The 18,778-nt window shown below is 46.1% G+C and overlaps 1 protein-coding gene across 4 annotated transcripts in view; it reads left to right on the top strand.

Moving 5' to 3' along the window:
* Smurf1 (SMAD specific E3 ubiquitin protein ligase 1) overlaps positions 1 to 18,778 on the top strand; it is an 85,310-nt gene that overhangs the window by 1,150 nt on the left and 65,382 nt on the right. The window lies entirely within an intron of this gene.

Here is an 18,778-nt window from a genome sequence, read left to right as displayed (position 1 = left end):
CCCACACCTACCCTCAGCTGCATAGAGGTCCCGTCCCTCGGGGTCCCCCACCCGTCCTCTTGTGCCCCTCTCTATACCCCGCCCCAGACACCCTGTGTCTCTCATACCTTCCCCCGCTCCCCCCTCTTCTCCAGGTCTTGTGCTCTCCTTCCGCCCCACACATACTTTCAACTTCATGTAGGTCCCGCCCCCTCGCTGCACCTCCTTTTGCTCTTCCCACCCTCACCTCAGATTTTCATCATCCATGTCCTCACTCCCCATCCTCCTACCTGCTATCCTCCTCCAGCCCTACACCTCATTACCCTCCCACCTGTCTGCTGTCTTTTTCCCCTGTAGCGTCTCATCACTTCGCCTCCTCTCTTCCCTGACCTGTCGTTTGCCTTCTCACTTCTCCCTGCTGGTATCCCCAGAATCACCCCGCTACTGGCCTGCTTTGCTCCTCTCTGCTCCGATACCTCCTCATCCCATCCCCATTTCCATCTTTCTAGGTTCCTTCTCTCCTCTTGGCCCCGCCCCCCTCGGCTGCCCCAAGCCCCGCCCCTTGTCTGTCTGATCCCGCCCTCGCTTATCTTTCAGTCCCGCCCCCTGGCTTCTGTCTTACAGCCTCCACCCTTCAGTCGCAAATTCCTCCAGCCTGTCTGGGACCAAACGTCTGTCTCCCGGTCTTGTTCTCACTTCCCCCACCAACCCAATGGTCCAGATCTCTCCAGTCTAGTCCACTTCCGTTCTCCCTGAGGCCTGGCCACTTAGCACTGCGGAGTCCCCGTCTTCAGTTCCTACCTCCTCTGCAGTGCCTTCACCACCATCCCCCTCAGTGCTACATCCTTGAGTCCCTGTTGTGGCGCGATCCCCCCCTCCCACACAAGCTGAGCTGTGGCAGCTGATCTAGAGCAGCTTCCTTGTTCCCCTCTGAGTCTTCAGAGGAATGTTCAGGTTTCCTCAGTCCCCTGTAGTGCCACCTTCAAGGGTGAGTGCAAAGCTTGCTGTGGGTCTGACAGCACCAGGACCGTTTGCATACAGGGAGAGGCAAGCTCTCTGTCATAGCTACCCCACTTCCTGGGTCCAGAGTCTGGATCACTGCCCCTGGCCTCTTCCTTTCTCCCTCTTCTTTCCCTGCAGACCTTACCAGTTTGAATCCATCTCTAAGACTGGATGGCAGGGCTGGCATAGGGCCTGCTCTGGGGCTTTCCAACTCAGAAAAGGAAATACAACATTAAGTCTGAGGCCTTGCAGGGATTTCCCTGGATTTTTCTGTTCTGAGGCAGTGTGGTCGGAACTAAGGCTCTCAGCTTGTTCTTTCGGATTGAGCCTCTGGGTAAAGTCAGCGATCATGGTGGCATCTCCCCTGCTCTCCCTCTCCCCCAAAGGTGGAAATTCTTGGAAAGTTTATAGCTGTTTAAGAAAAGATTGACATTTTTTTCTCTGGTGATGTCAGGTCAGATAATGATTTTTGAACTAGAACCCAGACCCCGGTCTTGTTTGACATCTTTGCTTCTGGACAAACAGCAGGTGACTGGAGGGAACTCTCACTGGGTGTATGGCACTGTGCTGGCTGTTACTTTTAGAAAGTTGGGTCCCTTGCCAGTCATCCTTGTGAAAGTTTGCTCACTGGCACTGGACCCTGATTTTAGTAATAATCCACATTGCTTTCAGCCTTCTTGTTAATGTGACGGACTTGGGGAGTTGGCTTGGAAATGCTAATCACCGAGTTTGTCTCAGGTGTCTATTAACAGATCCCAGAGAGCTGGCAAAGCGAGGCTTTCCCAGGCTGGTTTTGGTGATTTAGGAAGCGTCAGAGTTTTTGGGTGGCCTTTGGTGGGGAAGGACCAGGGATGGGTCATCAGTTGGTCTGAGAGCAGCTGTGAGCATGTTCATAGGATTGGGGGTTGGTATCGATATGTGGTGACAGTTGAGTGAAAATCTTGGAACCAGCCATTCTGTTGAAGATGAGGTAGGTTTTGCCTTCATCTGTATGCTGTTACAGGAAATGAGAATGATTGGGTGGCAGCCTCTCTAAAGTTAAATATTGTTAGAGTTTCAGCATTTACTATGTATTTGTATTTGGGGGAAAATGACTTTTTAAAAATGAGAGCTCCTGGGACTGGGGAGAAGCTCAGTCAGGAAAGTGCTTGCCTGGCAAGCATAAGGATTTGAGCTGGACCCTAACTCCCACTTAAAAATCAGATGTGGCCGGCCATGGTAGCTGGAGTCTCATTAGGTCCAGGTAAGAGACCCAATCTCAAAAACCAAGTGGATAGCTCCTGAGAAGCAGTGCCTGATGTTGACCTCTGGCCTGCATGCATATATATGTAGGTGTCCTGCACACACACACAAACCCAAATACATAAACAAAATTAAAATAAAAAAAGAGGGCTGTTGTAACCTTGCAGTGAAAACCACAGAGCATCACACAGCGCAGACAGTGAAGACACCGAAGTGGTTACTGAGTGTTGAGAACTTTGGGGTCTATAGTTGGCTTTGGGGAATAGATCCTGTCAGATCAGGGCACTTGGATCAGCCAGACTAGCAATCGTGATGCACCTCCCAGGGTCTCAGTTTACTCTTTTTGATGAGACTTCAGCCCTGTAGTAGACATCTGATCTCCTACATAATCTATCAGTGTGGTTACCCACTTCACATTGCTGTTGGCCTGTGTGTGGGCTTACTGTTTTCAACCCTAAGACTCAGAAATTTATGTTAAAGGGTAGCACTTTTATTTGATGTGTGCGCCAAGCCTTAATTTGGTGCATTGATTACATTTATGCTTTGTTTTTCTTCCCATGGACCCCCAACCTGTTTTTTTTTTTTTTTTTAAGTTGTTGGGCAATATGTCAGAATGCTTTGGAAAGCTACTCTTTGCAGAAGAAAGAATGTTCCAAGTTTCTGTGTTAAAGTTAATATCATTTTAATGAATGTCCTTGTGGTATTTAGTAGGAAGTGTTTCATGAAGTTTAGGGGCGTCAATGTATACAAAATCTAGTAGTCTGATTAGAGAGAATTATTTCGTAGACATCTTAGAATTCACTAGAGGATGCAACTTTTTTGGAAATTTGGATTCATTTTAAGAACTGTGCTCCTGTGAGAGCCACAGATGAAGCTCACTACATACTTAGGATACTTGGGTCCGCAAATACACCCCAGGTAATTTGGACAAATGGAAACTGAACTCTGAGGTTCCATGCTGCACTTTAGAAAATTTACTTTGCTGCTAATCAGTTTGCCTCAGCTGATTGTGTGTCTGTTTTTAATCTTTTTAAAACAAATTTTTCTTTTTAGATTTAGTTACTTTATGTATATCAGGATTTTGCCTGCATGTGTGTATGTACATCATAAGCATCTATGCATGGAGCCCTCAAAGGTCAGAAGAGGGTATCAGATCCTCTGGGACTGCAGTGAACAGTTTTGAGCCTTTGTGAGGGTGATAGGAATTGAACTCGGAGCCTCTGCCCTTAACCACAGAACTATCTTTCCAATCCTGTGTTTATACCTTGAGCTCACCCAGTCCTCCTTGTGTTTTCTTGCTTTTATGGAGCCAGGACTGTGTCCCATGAAGAGAAATTATAATTGCAAGTAGAGGGAGGACACTGATCTGGCGTGCTGTGTTGGAACCATTTTTCAGGTTGGTGTAGGTGTGCAGCCAGGCCCTGCTTGCATCTCACCATTGGAATGATGCAAGTTGGAGTGAATTAGTCATAGTTGCTCATTTAGCCAATCATAGTTTGGTGGCCTAGTTGACACAGAGTACAGTGGATCATAAGGAAGATTAAGGGAACCATTGGAGTACTGACTGTTGGTTTGTTCCAGCAGAGAGCCTAAGACCAAGAACTTTAATTCTGACCACTATAATATGAGCAATGATCTGATAGCTTGAGAGACTGTAGGATAGCTTATAGTCACCATCTTGCTAGAGTGGATCCTCTTCAACTTGAGGAAGGTATAGGAAAAGTTGTGTATGCAGAATATACTTTCATATACTTTATTCTTATCTATATTTTTAAATAATTGTGAATCCACATCAAAATAGATTTCCTTTTCTTGGGTGGGTGGGTTCACATGGTGTGTGCACACGTGTGTGTGGAGGGCAGAGGTCAGTCAACATCTGGTGTTCTCTTCAGTAAGTTTCCATTTTACTTTTTGAGACTGGGTCTCTCACTGAACCTGGAGCTGCTGATTGCACTGGACTTGCTGGCCAGCCAGGGACTGTCCCTGCTTGCCATCCCCTCGTGGGGCCCAGCATTGGGAAGCAGGGGCGCTAAGTTAGAGTATGTGTGTGTGTGTGTGGGGAGAGTACGGGGAGAGAGAAAAGGAGGCAGAGAGAGGGAGGGAGAAAGGGGGAGAGAGAAGAGAGCAGACACAGACATTATCAGTGCTTCTTGTTCTGCAGCCGTCATTGGCATTTTCCTTCTCTTGGGAATTTTCACCTTCTGAGCTCATGGACGTCCAGGAGGCTGGTCCTTGTCCAGTCTTTTCTCAAGGACTAAAAAGGAAAGGGACACCACCACTGTACTGTTTCAGCATTAGCACAAGGGTCAGTTAACTAGGCTGACTTGTGTAACACACTTGGGGCACTGGTTCAAAGTTAAAATAGCCAAATTGTGACTCAGCCCACACCCCAGCAAAATAACTCTGTCTTCACAATGCTCTTGGTTTTCTGGTTGAGAAAAACCTAACTTTCAGGATTCTTTCCTGGCTCAAATTCTTTGTAATTTCAAAACAGTGTCAAAAGTTAAATTCTTTTAAACAAATGTAGAATTTCAAAAACAATCTGTTTCCATCACTTAGCCGTTTAAACACTGGCTGGTTGGTGGTTTTGTAGGTGAGTTTTATTTAGAGAAAGTCACAGCTTGCACTTGTTGCTCTGTGTTGCTCTCTCTCACTGAAGTTTCTGAGGTCACTCCAGTTAAAACTGAGCCTGAAGGAAGCACTCCAAAGGAGCCCAGGCCCCTGCTCACGTTAGAATTACTGTTGCCTCTCCAGACTTAATCCCCTTAGATGTTTAAGCAAAGTGAGGTATTTCTACATTTGTGGGTTAGCAGGGGTGGGGTGGGTGGGTGGGGGCTCTGTATCGTTTTAAAACAAGGCTTAAGTAATGGACTTTTGGGGCTACACCCCATTTGCAGTTCCAGCTGCAGACACCTCCATTGCTGCTGCAAGGAATTCTAATTGGCTGAGGAATGTGGCCACAGCATCAAGTGTCACCAGGCGGGGACCCAGGCTGCTGGCTGATGTAGTTCAGATGTCTTAAGCTCTCATGTCCTCATGCCTGCCTTCAGGAACAAGAACGGAACCTAGACTACTTGGGTCAGAGCATGGCAGCCAGTGTTCTGTGTCTGTGGACGCAGTCTCTGGAGGCAGTGGTACTCTCTGATGCTGTAATCATTGGGTTAGGTCTCAATCCATGTTCCCACAAATACCTTGGTGAAGAAGGGAGATGTGTAGGATCTTCTCATGACTGTTTTCATATCTGCAATAGGAGATGTCTCCCTTTTCGTACCACTGAAAGCCTGGCTTAAGTGGGTTAAGTATTTCAGTGAATAGTTATGATTTATTTATATATTAAAGAAGTGTAATGTGAACATAGGGCTGCAGGTGGCTGTTATCTCTCTCCCCTTCTCCCTTTCTTTTCTCCCTCTCTGTCTCACAGAGTCCAGTATAGGAGAGCACAAAGGTCTTTATCTTCATCAGAGCAACTGCAGCTACTTGCCAAAGACCCACTAGGCCTGGCCTGGTGACCTTCCCTCACCAGAGGGGTGGGAGAAAGGTCACTGGATCCTCACCTGATCTCAGCCATTCCCTCCTGCACCTAGTATGTAGCTGTTGGTTACTCTGTCCTTATTCACGTGACCCTGTGGTCTGGGGAGGGGCTGGAGTGTATAGTGTGTAGAGAGTTAACGGAAGGAGGGAAGGAGCTTTGTCTGTGTCTTGTCCATTTTGGGGTGAGACTGGGTGGTGGGGTTGCTTTGGGATCTCCTGTGCTTCTGTAAGTAACCCCTTACCCATGCTCTGCAAGTAAGCCCAATAAATTCATTGATTTCCCAAAGTTGGACTTTGGTGGAATTGAACTTTGGTCTGTCATGGTTTCTCTGTCATGGGTGAGGAATAGATGTTTGTTTTTGTCTCTGCAGGGAAAGAGCTCTCTAACTGGTGCCAAACTCATTATGCAGCTGAGAGTGGCTTCAAACTCTCATGCTTCTTTTTTTATTTCCTGAATGCCTTGATTGCCGCCTGGTGCTACCGTTCTGATGTAACCAGAGCTGGCCATCAAACCCAGGGCTGAATGTGTGCTAGGTGGGCCCACTACCAGATGAGCTGTGTCCCTGGATCTTTCATTTCTTTCTGTGGTGCTGCACGGTGGACCCAGGGCCTTGGCCACCCTAGGCAGGTGCTCTGCCGCCACTAAGCTGCATCTTTAGCCAGCTGTTATTTCTTACATCTGTGTGACCAAATAGAGCAGTGGTTCTCAACCTTCCTGATGCTGCAGCCCTTTAATATAGTTCCTGGTGTTGTGGTGACTCCACAACTGTAATTTTGCTACTGTTATGAATCCTAATGTAAGTATCTGTGTTTCTCAATGGGTTTAGGCGACCCTAGTGACAAGGTCCTTAGACTGCCAAAGGGGTTGTGACTCACAGGTTGAGAACCATTGAAATAGATGATAATGGTAATGCTGTGCTTTGAGACTGAAGGTAGCTATGGAATTGATTGGTACACATGGAAAATAATACTCAGAAACAAACACTTGAATTGTTTTCTATGTACTGAGAAAATTTGCAGGCACAATAGTGTTAATGAGCCCAAATGAGCATCATGTGTGTCTGTGTGCATGAGAGGGAGAGAGAGAGAGAGAGAAGAGAGATAAAGAGATGCATGCCCAGGAGAGGACAGGTGTCCTGTTCCCTCACTGTCCACCTTACTCTCTTGAGACAGGGTCTCCCCATTGAGTCAGGAACTTGGCTAGTGGCTTGCCAATGCTGTTGGTCCTCCTATGCCCTCCCTCCATAGCCCTGGGGTTACAGGGCTATGCCTAGCTCTTTATGTGTATCCTGGGTTCTCATGTTTGCACATCCAGTACTCTTACTTATTGAGCCATTTCCCCAGCCCCTAACATCATCTTTAGTGATGAAATCTTGGACACATGATCAAGAAGAATTTAGTTCGGTGGTGGATATGGTCGCGTCTGAGTGTGTTGTGTGTGGAGGCAGGATTTTCTATAGCCAAGGATGACGGTGCACTCTGGATTATCTACCTGTACCTCCCACTGCTGGGTTTACAAGCATGATGGTTTTATGTTTTATTAGAATCCAAAAGAGCATCTAAGAATCAATGGTAAGCAGTGACCAATGTTAGAAAAGTAGCTGGGTGGACAGTTTCTCTCTGGTAAAAATTGTGGTTTTCTTAGTGGGTGAAGTGCTTTTAGAAGTCAGTCTGGAGAGGGCCTGGAACAGACTGGCAGGGCACATGGATGGACAGACCACAGGGAAGAGAAGGGAGGTAGATTCCCAACCCATGACAGGATACTCTGCTGTATTGTTCTTATGCCCCTTTTCAGTCCTCTTATCTTCCACTTCCTTCTTCCGCATCTTTCTCTTCCGTCCTCTTCCCTTCCTTTCTCTTCCTCTTTTCCTCCTCCACACCCTCCCCTTCTTTTTCTTCTTTGAGATAGGTCTCACTGTGTAACCCTGGCTGGCCTGGAACTTACTATGTAGCCCACAGAGATCATCTGGCCTTTGCCTCCTGAATGCTGGAATGCGTGTGTCACCATGCCAGGCCCAAAAGTATTTTAAAAATTACAATAGCATCATAGCATATGGTCATATTGTGATATGTTTCATGCCTAGGAGTATCCTGGGGGCCGTACAGAACGGGACTTGCAGCACATGTCTTTAGCTTTGGATAAACTTCTCTTTTTGAATATGTTTACTCTGACATGGAGGCATCCTCTGATCTGACTTGCTAAAGTAAATCTCAGTTGTTTTCTCTAGACTCAGCTCCAGCTCACATAGCTCATGAGCACTTTGAGGACCCGGGATCTTAATTCTGAATTCTCCTCTTGGTTTGTAACATTTATTTATTCAGGGACATCTCTGACTTATTTTTGTGAGATACTCTGCATTCCCACCTAAAGTGCAAGGTGTGACATGTTAAATGGTGTTTATAAATTAGTGTATGACAGCACTGAACCTGAGTTTGTTTGTTTTACATCTATTTAGTGTGTGTGTGGGTGGGAATACACATGTGGAGGTCAGGGAACAACTTTGGGAGTCAGTTTTCTCCTTCTGCATGTGGCTCCTGGGACTTGAACTTAGCGACTTAGGCTTGACGACAGGCGGCGTTGTCTGTTGCACTGGCTTGCTGGTCAGGAGGTTTTGTTTCTTTGGATTTTTGAAGTGCCTAAGGATATTTTAATATCTGACTCCATAGAAATAGAGAAAGTGGTGGCTCCCACAGAGGATCTGAACTTGTTTTTACTTCTTAGATCTTAGGGATAAAATCCAAGTTGCTTTCTGTGTCTGTTAATGCCCATTACTGATTGCAAGTCCCTTGCTGGTGACACTCTGGCCTCAGGACTGTCCCAGCCCTTCACAGTGTCTCACAGTTTTCAGGGAACTGTAGACAGCAGGAAGGAGGCCTGCCATACAGAGAGCCTTTTCCTGTGTGCACTTCTATTTCTAGGCTAAATCATAGCATGTGATTTATTTTATTCTCTGGAAACACATTGTACCTCAGAGAAAAAGGATGTTTTCCAGTCCTAGGTGAGGAGCTGCCTCCTGTGACGATGCAGAATCTGAGGGACACACTTGACTGCAGCATACCACTCCGCTCAGAATAATCAGCGGCCCTGTATAGAAAAAGGGCCACATTTAATTATGACATTAGTGTAACTGTTCTTAGGTCTTAGAGAAGATTACTTACGCCTTTATTCATATTTGTGTGCCTGTGTGCATGTGTGTGGAGGTTAGAGGACAACTTGGGGGTGTCAGTTCTTTATTCCCACCATGTGTGTTCTGGAGATGGAACTCACATTGCCAGGTTTGGTAGCAAGCACCTTTATTGACTGAGTTGTCTGGCCAGCTCCATACTTAGAAATTGAAACAATCTTTATTTTGGTTAAAAGGTTTTTTTATTTTATTTTTTCTCCCTGCAGTTATGAAAGATTGGAAATTTGATTTTGATGTTTGTCATCTGTTTGTTTGTGTCTTGGTTTTAGAGTTTTACTGGGCTGGCCTTGAATTTAAAATCCTCTTGCTTTAGCTACTTGAGTGCTTAGATTACAAGTGTGTGCCATCACATGTGACTCCTGCTACATGTCCTAAGCTTAACATGTGTCTAAGGGTATTTATTTTATATGTCTTTCTATTTTGTGTTGGGAATCAAACCTAGAGTCTTAAACATAATAGACAAGCACTCTATCACTGAGCCATATCCCCAGCTCCTCATTGGGGGATTCTAGGCAGGTGCTCTACCACTGAACCACACCCCAGCCCCTCACTGAGGGATTCTAGGCAGGTGCTCTACCACTGAGCCATACCCCAGCCCCTCCCTGGGAGATCCTAGGCAGGTGCTCTACCACTGAGCCACACCCCAGCCCTTCACTAGGGGAATTCTAGGAATCCAGCCTCATTCTGTAATTTTCATTTTGTTAAATATCTCCAGTTGCTCAGATAAAAGTCCAGATCATTCTCATAGGTATCCTTGGTATCTCTGTTTCTGGTGCTGCTGCTTATCCGGACTCTCTGCTCTCCTTGAACCCCCATTATGATTGAAGTTGGATCATCTGCCTATACACGTACCCACATCTTGCTCTGTTTTATGTAGATGCTCTCCTGTCACTAAAACCATCAGTTACCATGTAACTTACCCTCACCGTGTTACAGCTGAGCATGGCAGTACATGTCTGTAATCCCAGCACACAGGACACAGAGGCAGGAGGCCACCAGAAAATAAAAATTAATAATAAAAAGGAGGTGATAAACACTCTTGTTCCTGCTGGTTTAAGTAGAGCTGGATGGAGACTATTTACCTTGCCCATTCTGGCTAGTTCAGCCTCTGCCCTTATTGCTCTGTCCCCTCCTGTGGCTGCGGCTGGTCACTGCTCTGTGTAGTTTGAGGTAGAACTCTCCATTGGCTGATAACTGAGCTGAATCACACCAGGGCAGCTGCACTGGACAGTGCATCCCACACCAGGAAGTCAGATGGGACTTTCATTTGAGCCTTCAGAGTGCCAAGTATGCACTGCCTGTAGAAGTCGTGGCTCTCAGCTTCTGTGTTGTTGCACTGACCCCTACCTAGAGCAGCTCCTGTCTGTGTGTGTTAATGAGCTATTTTATTTATTTAGTTTGTAGGTGTGCTTCTGTGTATCTGTGCGCATGTACATATGTGTGCTTGTGGAGGTCTTCCTTGTGGTTCTTCACTTTCATACATTGTGGCCGAGTCCTTTTCCTGAACCCAGAGCTCACCAATATCGGCTAGCCAGTTTGCTCTGGGATCCTGTCTCGGCCTTCCAAATACCAGGATTACAGGCAACAGCCACTCTCGCCACATATGTAGGTGGGTTCTGGGAATCCAAACTCTTGTCCCCCAGCCAGCTCCCCAGTCCTAAGTTACAGTCTGAACATGCTGTGCAACAAGGAAGCATCTAGACCAGTGGTTCTCAGGCAAGGCCATTTTGCCTTCCCAAGAGCCCCAGGTGGTGTCGGTACACAGTTTTTTGTTTCGGCTCTGTGTGTGCTTCTAACATGTGGTGGATTGAAAGCCTGGCAGCTGCTGAGTGGCCCCCACTGTAGACCCTTTACACAGAATATTCAGTTGAGGTTGTGAGCACCGATGGAGAAACCTGGGTCTGGTTTGGGAAACAGAGTGCTTTTAAAGTCCTTATTTTCAAGCCCGGACATAATAGAAGTAACCATTGTAATGAAATCTGTGGTCCAAATTCTGGTTGGATTATTCGAAAAGTAGAGGAAAAGGAAGGAAGCAGTGAGTTACTACTTGGTACAGTGTCCCCACACTGTGCCTGTCCGCTTCTGTTCCCTCACCCCGAGATGATCTCTGAGCAGCCTGGCTCCATACTGCTGGGTTCACACTCTGCCTTCTCACTATTGTTCTTCAGTTCAGCATCGTGATTGTGAGATGTGCACACATGTACTGTGGATCGTCTGTCGGTACTCGGCTGCATTACTGTACTGTGAGTGAGGCATTCCTTTCCCTGTTGGTAGGTGACCAGGTGCTTTTTAGTTGGCAACCTGTGCCTTGTGTTGTTGCATGGGCATCTGTGTGTTTCTGTTGGGCAGAGAATTGCTAGATACGGGTAGAGTGAGCATATGTTCAGCTGAGAAAGAACTTGCCAAACATTTTCTCAGAGTGGGGCTGCCTGGTGACCCCCACCCCCACTCTACCTGGAGACTTCCAGCTGGCCATCCCCAGCTCCCTGCTCTCATCAGTCAACCCTTCCAGTGGCTCTGGCTTGGAATCATCATCTGATGGATCTGATATGACTTTTAGTCCCCTCCCATCTCAACCTTAAATACAAAGTGGCTGTGTTCAAAGACTTAATTTGTAAGTAATTACAGTTTCACAGAGGATGGAACAAACTGCAGGGAAGTTCTGTGTAGCCCTGGCTATCCTGAAACTCACTCTGTACACCAGGCTGACCTCAAACTCACAGAGATCTGCCTGCTGCTTCTGACTCCCAAGTGCTAAGATTAAAGATGTCTGCTACCACTTCTTGGCTTATTTGTTTTTGTGTGTGAATGTAAATACTGCAGCGCGGAGGTCAGAGGGAAATTTGTGGGGTTATTTTTCTTCCACAATGTGGGTTGTCAGGCAAGAGCCTTTACCCACTGAGCCCTCTTACAGACCCTTATTTGTTTAATTTATCTCCCCCTAACCACTTTCTCTTGAGAGAGGATTTCATGTAGCACTGGCTGGCCTCAAACTTACAGTGTAGCTGGGGGTGACCTCCGCCTTCAAGTGCTGGGGTAACAGGCATGTGCTACCACACCTAGAGCTGGGAATGGAGCCCACAGCTTCACACAGGCTGGCCAGGCACTCACACTTCTCTCTTCTCTGTTTTTTTTTTTTTTTTTTTTTCTTTTCTTAGAGCTGAGGACCAAACCCAGGGCCTTGTGCTTGCTAGGCAAGTGTTCTACTCTGAGCTAAATCCCAAACCTCTTTCTTCTCTATTTTTAATATATAACTACAGCATCTTATAAAAGCCAGGAGATTGATGGTTACCATGGGTACAATCCAACCATGTACTTTGGTACAAGTTCAGATTTTCCCAAGTTAGACGTGTGTGTGTGTGTGTGTGTGTGTAAAATAGTCTTATTATATGTGCAGATTTCATAAATTGTCATCACAGTTAAGATACAGAACTTCATGGCCCAGCTCCTTCAACTGCAGAGGTCTCCTGAAATGCAGCAGGCTGGGTGCAGCTTTAGCTTTTACAAGGATTACTCTGGGGTTGGTGTGGGGGTGGGCTCCAGGGCTCTCCTCGCCACTCTCCTGTGGCTTCTCTTGTCCCTCAAAGCTCAGTCTCATGATCACCACCCCAGAGAGACCCTACTTGGCCTGTGGCTCCTCATTCCCTCCCTCCTTCAGTTATGACTGCTTATGGATCTTTTGCTGGTTTGTTCATCTGTCACACACAGAGCCATCAAGTCAGCTGTAGTTTCTGTCTCTGCTTCTGAAAGTTCCCTGAGGCTAGGCCTGCTCTTTTGGTTATTTCTGTGTTCCTACTGCACATTGCTTGGTGCTTGGTGCATGTGCAAACACTTGTCTGCCTCTTTGTTGACTGGGCCTCATAGCTGTGCTGCCTCAGGCAGGTAGTCTTCAGTGAGTCCAGTTCTGTACATGTGAGTGTGCTTGCATGTGTGTGTGTGCATGTGTGCATGCATGTTACATATGTGTACATGTATCTGTGCTTGCATGTGTGTGTGTGTGTGTGTGTGTGTGTGTGTGTGTGTGTGTGTGTGTAGGCCAGAGAACATATTTAGTATTGTGGAGCTATCTTGTGTTTTGAGATGGTCTCTCAGTACACTCTGTGCCTCCTCTTCCCTCAGCTCCCAGCCTCTTTCCTCCTCTTTCTCCTAGGACTTTGCTTACTGCTGTGAGAAGTAGGCACACCTCCATCAGGGCATTGCCCTACTCTGTATCCTTCCCCCAGTGTCCCATACTTCCCCTGTTCACTTTGGTGGCATGTCAAACCGTTTCTCAGTTAAATCGGTGCTCACCTTGCCTCAACTCTTCAGTCCAGGTTTGGTTTTGTTCTGTGTTTCATTTGCAAGATGTGATTTTTTTTCCCCTACAATTATTTTTGAAAAGCATGGTTGCTTTCAGGTGTAAGTAGCAGAAAATCTAGTTTAAATTGGCTTAATAGGAAGACTTTTAGTCAGTTAATTAAAACATCCTGAAGCAGTAGCAGTGGCCTGGGAGGGCCTGGCTTTTCCACTTCTCAGTGCCCATCTCTTCTTCTTTACTCAGTTGACAGAGTGCTTGGCTGTGTGTGCAGTCCCCAACACTACGTAAACAGGTGTGGTGGTGTGTGCCTGTAATCCCAGCACTTGGGAGGTAGAGGCAGGAGGACCAGAAGTTTAAGGTTTATTCAACTACATACGGAGTCTGAAATCAGCCTAGATCTGTCGCAAAACAAACAAAAGCCCCTTTCCTTTTAGCCCCTGAGCTGAGAAAGGTGGCTGCTGGGAGTTGTTTTCTAGCTTTAGATTCAACAGAAAGTTAAGAATCCACTCTGTGACTGCTGGGCCCTGGGATCAGGTGCTCTTGTATTATCTTTGTGAGAATGGTGTTAGGTGTAAGGATGGCGAAGGCTCCATTTAGTGCTGGTCCAAAGCGGCCTGCTTCTTTGTCGGTGTTAATGGAGCCAAAGACCTGTGCTTGTAGAAGTGCCAAGAATCCTTTGCCTAAGGTTGGGAATGCTGTGTGAGTCCAACTCAGTGAGTTCTGTGTCACGACTGTAGCATGTTCCTGGATTAAGCCAGGTTTGATGCTGCATGCTTTCGAGGCCATTGTGGGCAACATAGGAGACCCTGTCTGAAAATAACATGTGATTGTGTTTACTTTATTTGGGACTACCCAGAATTCAGGTACAGATGGTAGTTATGCTTGGTTGACACTTTAGAGAGAACTTTCTGAGAAAGAACAGAAGAACAGCACACAATCATTGTTCTAGGCTGAATTTAACATGTTAAGGTAACTTAGATTTTATGCAGAAATATAATTTTTTGAGATGAATGATTATAGCCCCGCCTGAGTTCAGCCTCCGGCCCACATGGAAAGTTCAGGGCTGGCAGGAATGTGCCACGATGCTCATCTCATACTGGAATATTATTTGAGGTGTTGGTTATAATTTTATAAAAGATGATTCCAATTGATATGAGACTTACACCTGTAGGTGGCCCTAGCACTTAAGGGCAGAGGCAGAGGGATCAAGGCCAACCTCAGCTATATAGCAACTTGAAGCCAGCCTGGGCTATATGAGACCCTGTCCAAATGAAGCAAACAGTAGTAACAAATCAGTGTGTTTTCATGCCTTAATGCCTGGGCTATATGAGACCGTGTCCAAATGAAGCAAACAGTAGTAACAAATCAGTGTGTTTTCATGCCTTAATTAATGCATTCAGAAATAGAAGTGCCCCTCCCCTCCCTAAATAAAAAGCCGGCAGGGTTTATCTGCTTAATTTTGTACAGGGCTCACCATAGCAGTATGAGAAATAGAGTTTACTTTTGAAAAGGAGTAGAAAATGGCACCTAGTTTGACATAATTCCTAGTCACCTGCTGAGTAGTACAACTCAGACTAAAGCCAGGCTAAGACCTCCCAGCAGGCTTTGCAGGAAGTAGGATTGTGCCAGTGCTGCTGCCCCATGGGTTCAGCTCCATCGGGGTGAGTCAAAGGTTCAGTGGCTCTTACATCGGCATAGACTGCACTTTACTCAGAAAAGAAAAACTCATTAATCAGAAGTGCGTGCCTCATAGCCTGGGATTTGTTTTAGATAGTGTTTTTAAAATGGCAGTGCGCTGCCACTGATCAAAAAGGGTACCAAGGATCTGGCATGTAGATCAGTTATGGAGTGCTATCTTGACATGCACAGGCCAAGGCTTCAGCCCTCAGAACCATGTGAACAGGTGTGGTACACACCTGTCACTGTAGCTCTTTGTCTTTTCAGGTAATCCAGACAAAGGAATGCAAACATTTTCCTACTTCAGGGTCTGCCTAAGTGTTTCAGAAGCTCCCATATCTTCTTTTCCATTTTCTTTTTTACTTTGCTGTTTGATGGGACTAGCTTGGGCTAGCAAGCAATGAGAGGTGGCTTGTCCCCCTTTTGGTCTGAAATGTTAAATGATTCTACTCCATCTTGGAGTACCCTGAAGCTGTGTGTCATGGTGGACTGTCCACAGTCTGTGTGGGTCCTTTAATGATCTTTGGAGCTGAGAGTGTTTCTTCCTCCCCATCCTCCCCTGGCCAGCTGGCACCGGGCACAGGTAATGCAGTTCAGCCAGGGAACAAGCCCTTGTTATATTAATTTGTTTCTGTCATCTCAGCCCCTCCCATTTGACACAGCCTGTTTCTTTTTGACAGCCATGAAATGCTTGATACTTTGAATGAACCCAGTTCAGATGATCTGGTAATTTGTTAAAGAACAAAGAACATCTAATAGAGTAACAATTTTAAACAAACACTAAAGTCTTTTCCTCAAATGGATATATACCAATGAATACTTTGTAAAAACAGAAACTACCTATTTGTTAACAAATATAAAGGAGAAATATAATTTTAATGGGGTTCAAGTCTTCATCCTTAGACATAATTTTTCTATTGGAATATGGTATAGTCAGGTTATTTGTAAGGGAAGATAAACATGGAAGCCATGTCTATTAGCTGTGCTCCTTGCAAGCAAGACCCACAGGATAAAAAGGTATTGTAAAGAGCTCCTGCATTCTGCCAGGGCTATCATAGGACAGAGGTGAGAGACTCTGACTAGAATACTAAGAGGTGTTAAAAAGTGTCTGGTTGGAAGGGACCAGTTGGTCTGAGCCATCTGGCTGCTCGGGAGGTAGACTCTAAACTGGCAATGGGCAGTTCAGATGGATAGAGGGACACACACACAGAAGGGTGTCTGCATGGGAGTTATGGGGGGGGGGTGGGGAGGGAAGCATAGGATTGGAACAGGGAGGGGACTTGGAGGAAAGGGCTCATTCTTTCAGCAAATAGGATGTGTGGGAGGTGGGCCCCAGCACTGCAGGTTAGGAGCCAGGGTCCCAGTCTTGGCTTGGCTGCCATCTAGCTATGGGGAGATGGGAAGGGCTCACAGAGTCCTAACTCTGGCTTTGCTGCTGCTGCTGCTGCTGTCGCTTGGAAAGAAACCTAGTGGCAGGATGCTGTCTAAAGGGAATAAATCACCCCCTCTACAAAGTAGGACTTGTCTTGTGCCTGTGAGTCTGCAAACGCAGGCTGACAGTCTCTCAGGTGTTTTACAGGAATTCCTAAGTTGGCACCAAGTTAAAGCTCAATGACTTACAGGTTCTTCTAAATGACATCTGTTGGGGTTGGTGAGATGGCATAGTGGTTAAGAGCACTACAGCTTTTCTAGAGGACTGGAGTTCTATTCCCAGCACCCACATTGGATAGTTCACAATTAGCTGTTAATGCCAGTGCCAGGAGATCTAACACCCTCTTCTGCTCACACTCACATGCACATACTCACATTAATACATGAGTAAAACTAAAATACTTTTAAAGATTTATTTTATTATCTTTATATATGTGTATGAGTACATGTGGTAGAATATTATTTTAAGGCTTGTGACTTTTGTTTTGCAGCACTTGTTTAACTCTGTGAAGCTGTGTTACTGTGCCTGTCTAAAACACCTGATACTCTAATAAAGCGCTGGACAGCCAATAGCAAGGCAGGAGCAAGGATAGGCGGGGCTGGCAGGCAGAGAGAGTAAATAGAAAGAGAAGTGAGGAAAAGAGGAGGAGCAGCAAGAGAAGAAGAGGAGGACATCAGGGACAGCCACCCAGACAGCCAGCCAGCCAGCCAGCCAGACAGCCACAGAGTAAGAAGGAAAGTAAGATATCCAGAAGTAAGAAAGATAAAAGCCCAGAGGGAAAAGGTAGACAGGTTAATTTAAGTTAAGAAAAACTGGCAAGCAACAAACTAAACTAAGGCCAGGCATTCATAAGTAAGAATAAGACTCTGTGTGTGATTTATTTGAGAGCTAGGTGGTGGGCCCTTCAAAAAGCCAAAAGAGTAAAAGCATTTCACACAAGTAAATGAACATATTTCTGTTTGGCCTTTGAAAAAACATTGTAGTCAGAGGAGGTTGAGAGTCTCTGAACAATTTTTATGCCAGTCTCGGAGACAATATAACTCTAGATAAAATGCTGCCGTGGGGCCTGGGAGGCGGCTGAATTAGGGCAGAGCACTTGCTGTGTGAGCATGAGGACCTGGGTTCGAGTCCCCAGCATCTGTGAAAAAACGCATCATCATGAATACTGGTAACCATAGGAGGGTGGGTCCCTGGGGCTTGCTGGCTGCCAGCCTAGCTTGGGGTTCAGTGAGTGTGGAGTGAAGTTAAAGCTTTGGAAGTGTGGTTGGCCCTGACTGCAAGGCCTCCTTTTGACTATCCTGCTGGTTTACTGTCACTTGCTTTCTTATACCCTTCTTACAAGTTCTAATTGGATCCCGACAGTGGCGCATTCAGTGGGTGGCAAACTGGTATTTGGGTGGTGATTTCCCTCCCTCCCTCCCTCCCTTTTTGGCACAAGGCCTGATTCACTTGTACTCAGATACTTCAGGGAAGGCTGGTCAAGCCCAGAGCACGCAGACCTGAATGCTTAACGTGGGGAGGCAGTCATGTCCCCTTCCCTTAGCCCTGTACTGGTTCACTTGAGCTGCCATGTAGCTTTTTCACTCAGTGCTTGGACTCACTCCCCAAATATTCTAGAACAAGGTACTGTCAAGGGCTAGCTTTAGTGCTCCAGGATTGGAACAGTCCTTTGGGAGTATGCCTTCTTTCTCCTGGCCCCTTTTTTGGAAACATCAGACTTAGTATTTTGTTCAAAAACTGTATTTGTGTCTCTGTGTGGGTATGTGCATTTGAATTCAGTCCCTATGGAGACCAGAAGAGGGTGTTGGATCCCCTGGAACTGGAGTTATAGACAGTTTTGAACCACCTGACCTGGGTACTGGAAACCAAACTAGGGTCTTCTAGAATATCCTCTGGAATAACAATAAATGCTCTTGACCACAGAGCCACCCATCTCTGTAGCCCCTGACGTGTTGTATTCTAAGGGGATGCAGTCTTGGGTTCTATCCCTCCCACATAAACCCTGTGTGCTAATGGCTGTATTCAGGATGGAGGTAGAAGGTCACAGGTGAGAGTTATCCTTGGCTACCCAGAGAACTGGAGGCCAGCCTGGGCCACATCCCATCTTTAAAGAAAAAGAGGGAGAGAGTGCGATTAATCTGACTTCCATCTGGCCTTGTTGCTCTGTAGCCAGGTGACTTTGGGTCATGTATTAATAATAAAGATATGCCAATTATTGAAGCTTTTATTGTTTTCCAGGCAGGAAGTGTGTTAATCATGTTCATTGAGTTTCCTCCTTTCCATTAACTCAGGAGGTAGGTTGGATTCCTGTCCCCGTTTTGGAGACATGCAGGGTAATGGAGTAAGTGACCCAGTTCTAACCCACACCCTTGGCCTTGGGCAAACTGGGAGGTTCATCTTTCAGCTTAGACAGTCCCTACCTCATCAGTGTTG

The sequence above is a fragment of the Phodopus roborovskii genome, unplaced genomic scaffold (genome assembly GCF_943737965.1).
Source record: "Phodopus roborovskii unplaced genomic scaffold, PHOROB, whole genome shotgun sequence".
Lineage (NCBI taxonomy): Eukaryota > Metazoa > Chordata > Mammalia > Rodentia > Cricetidae > Phodopus > Phodopus roborovskii.
The sequence above is the reverse complement of the archived record's forward strand: the minus strand, read 5'-3'. Positions and strand labels throughout refer to the sequence as shown.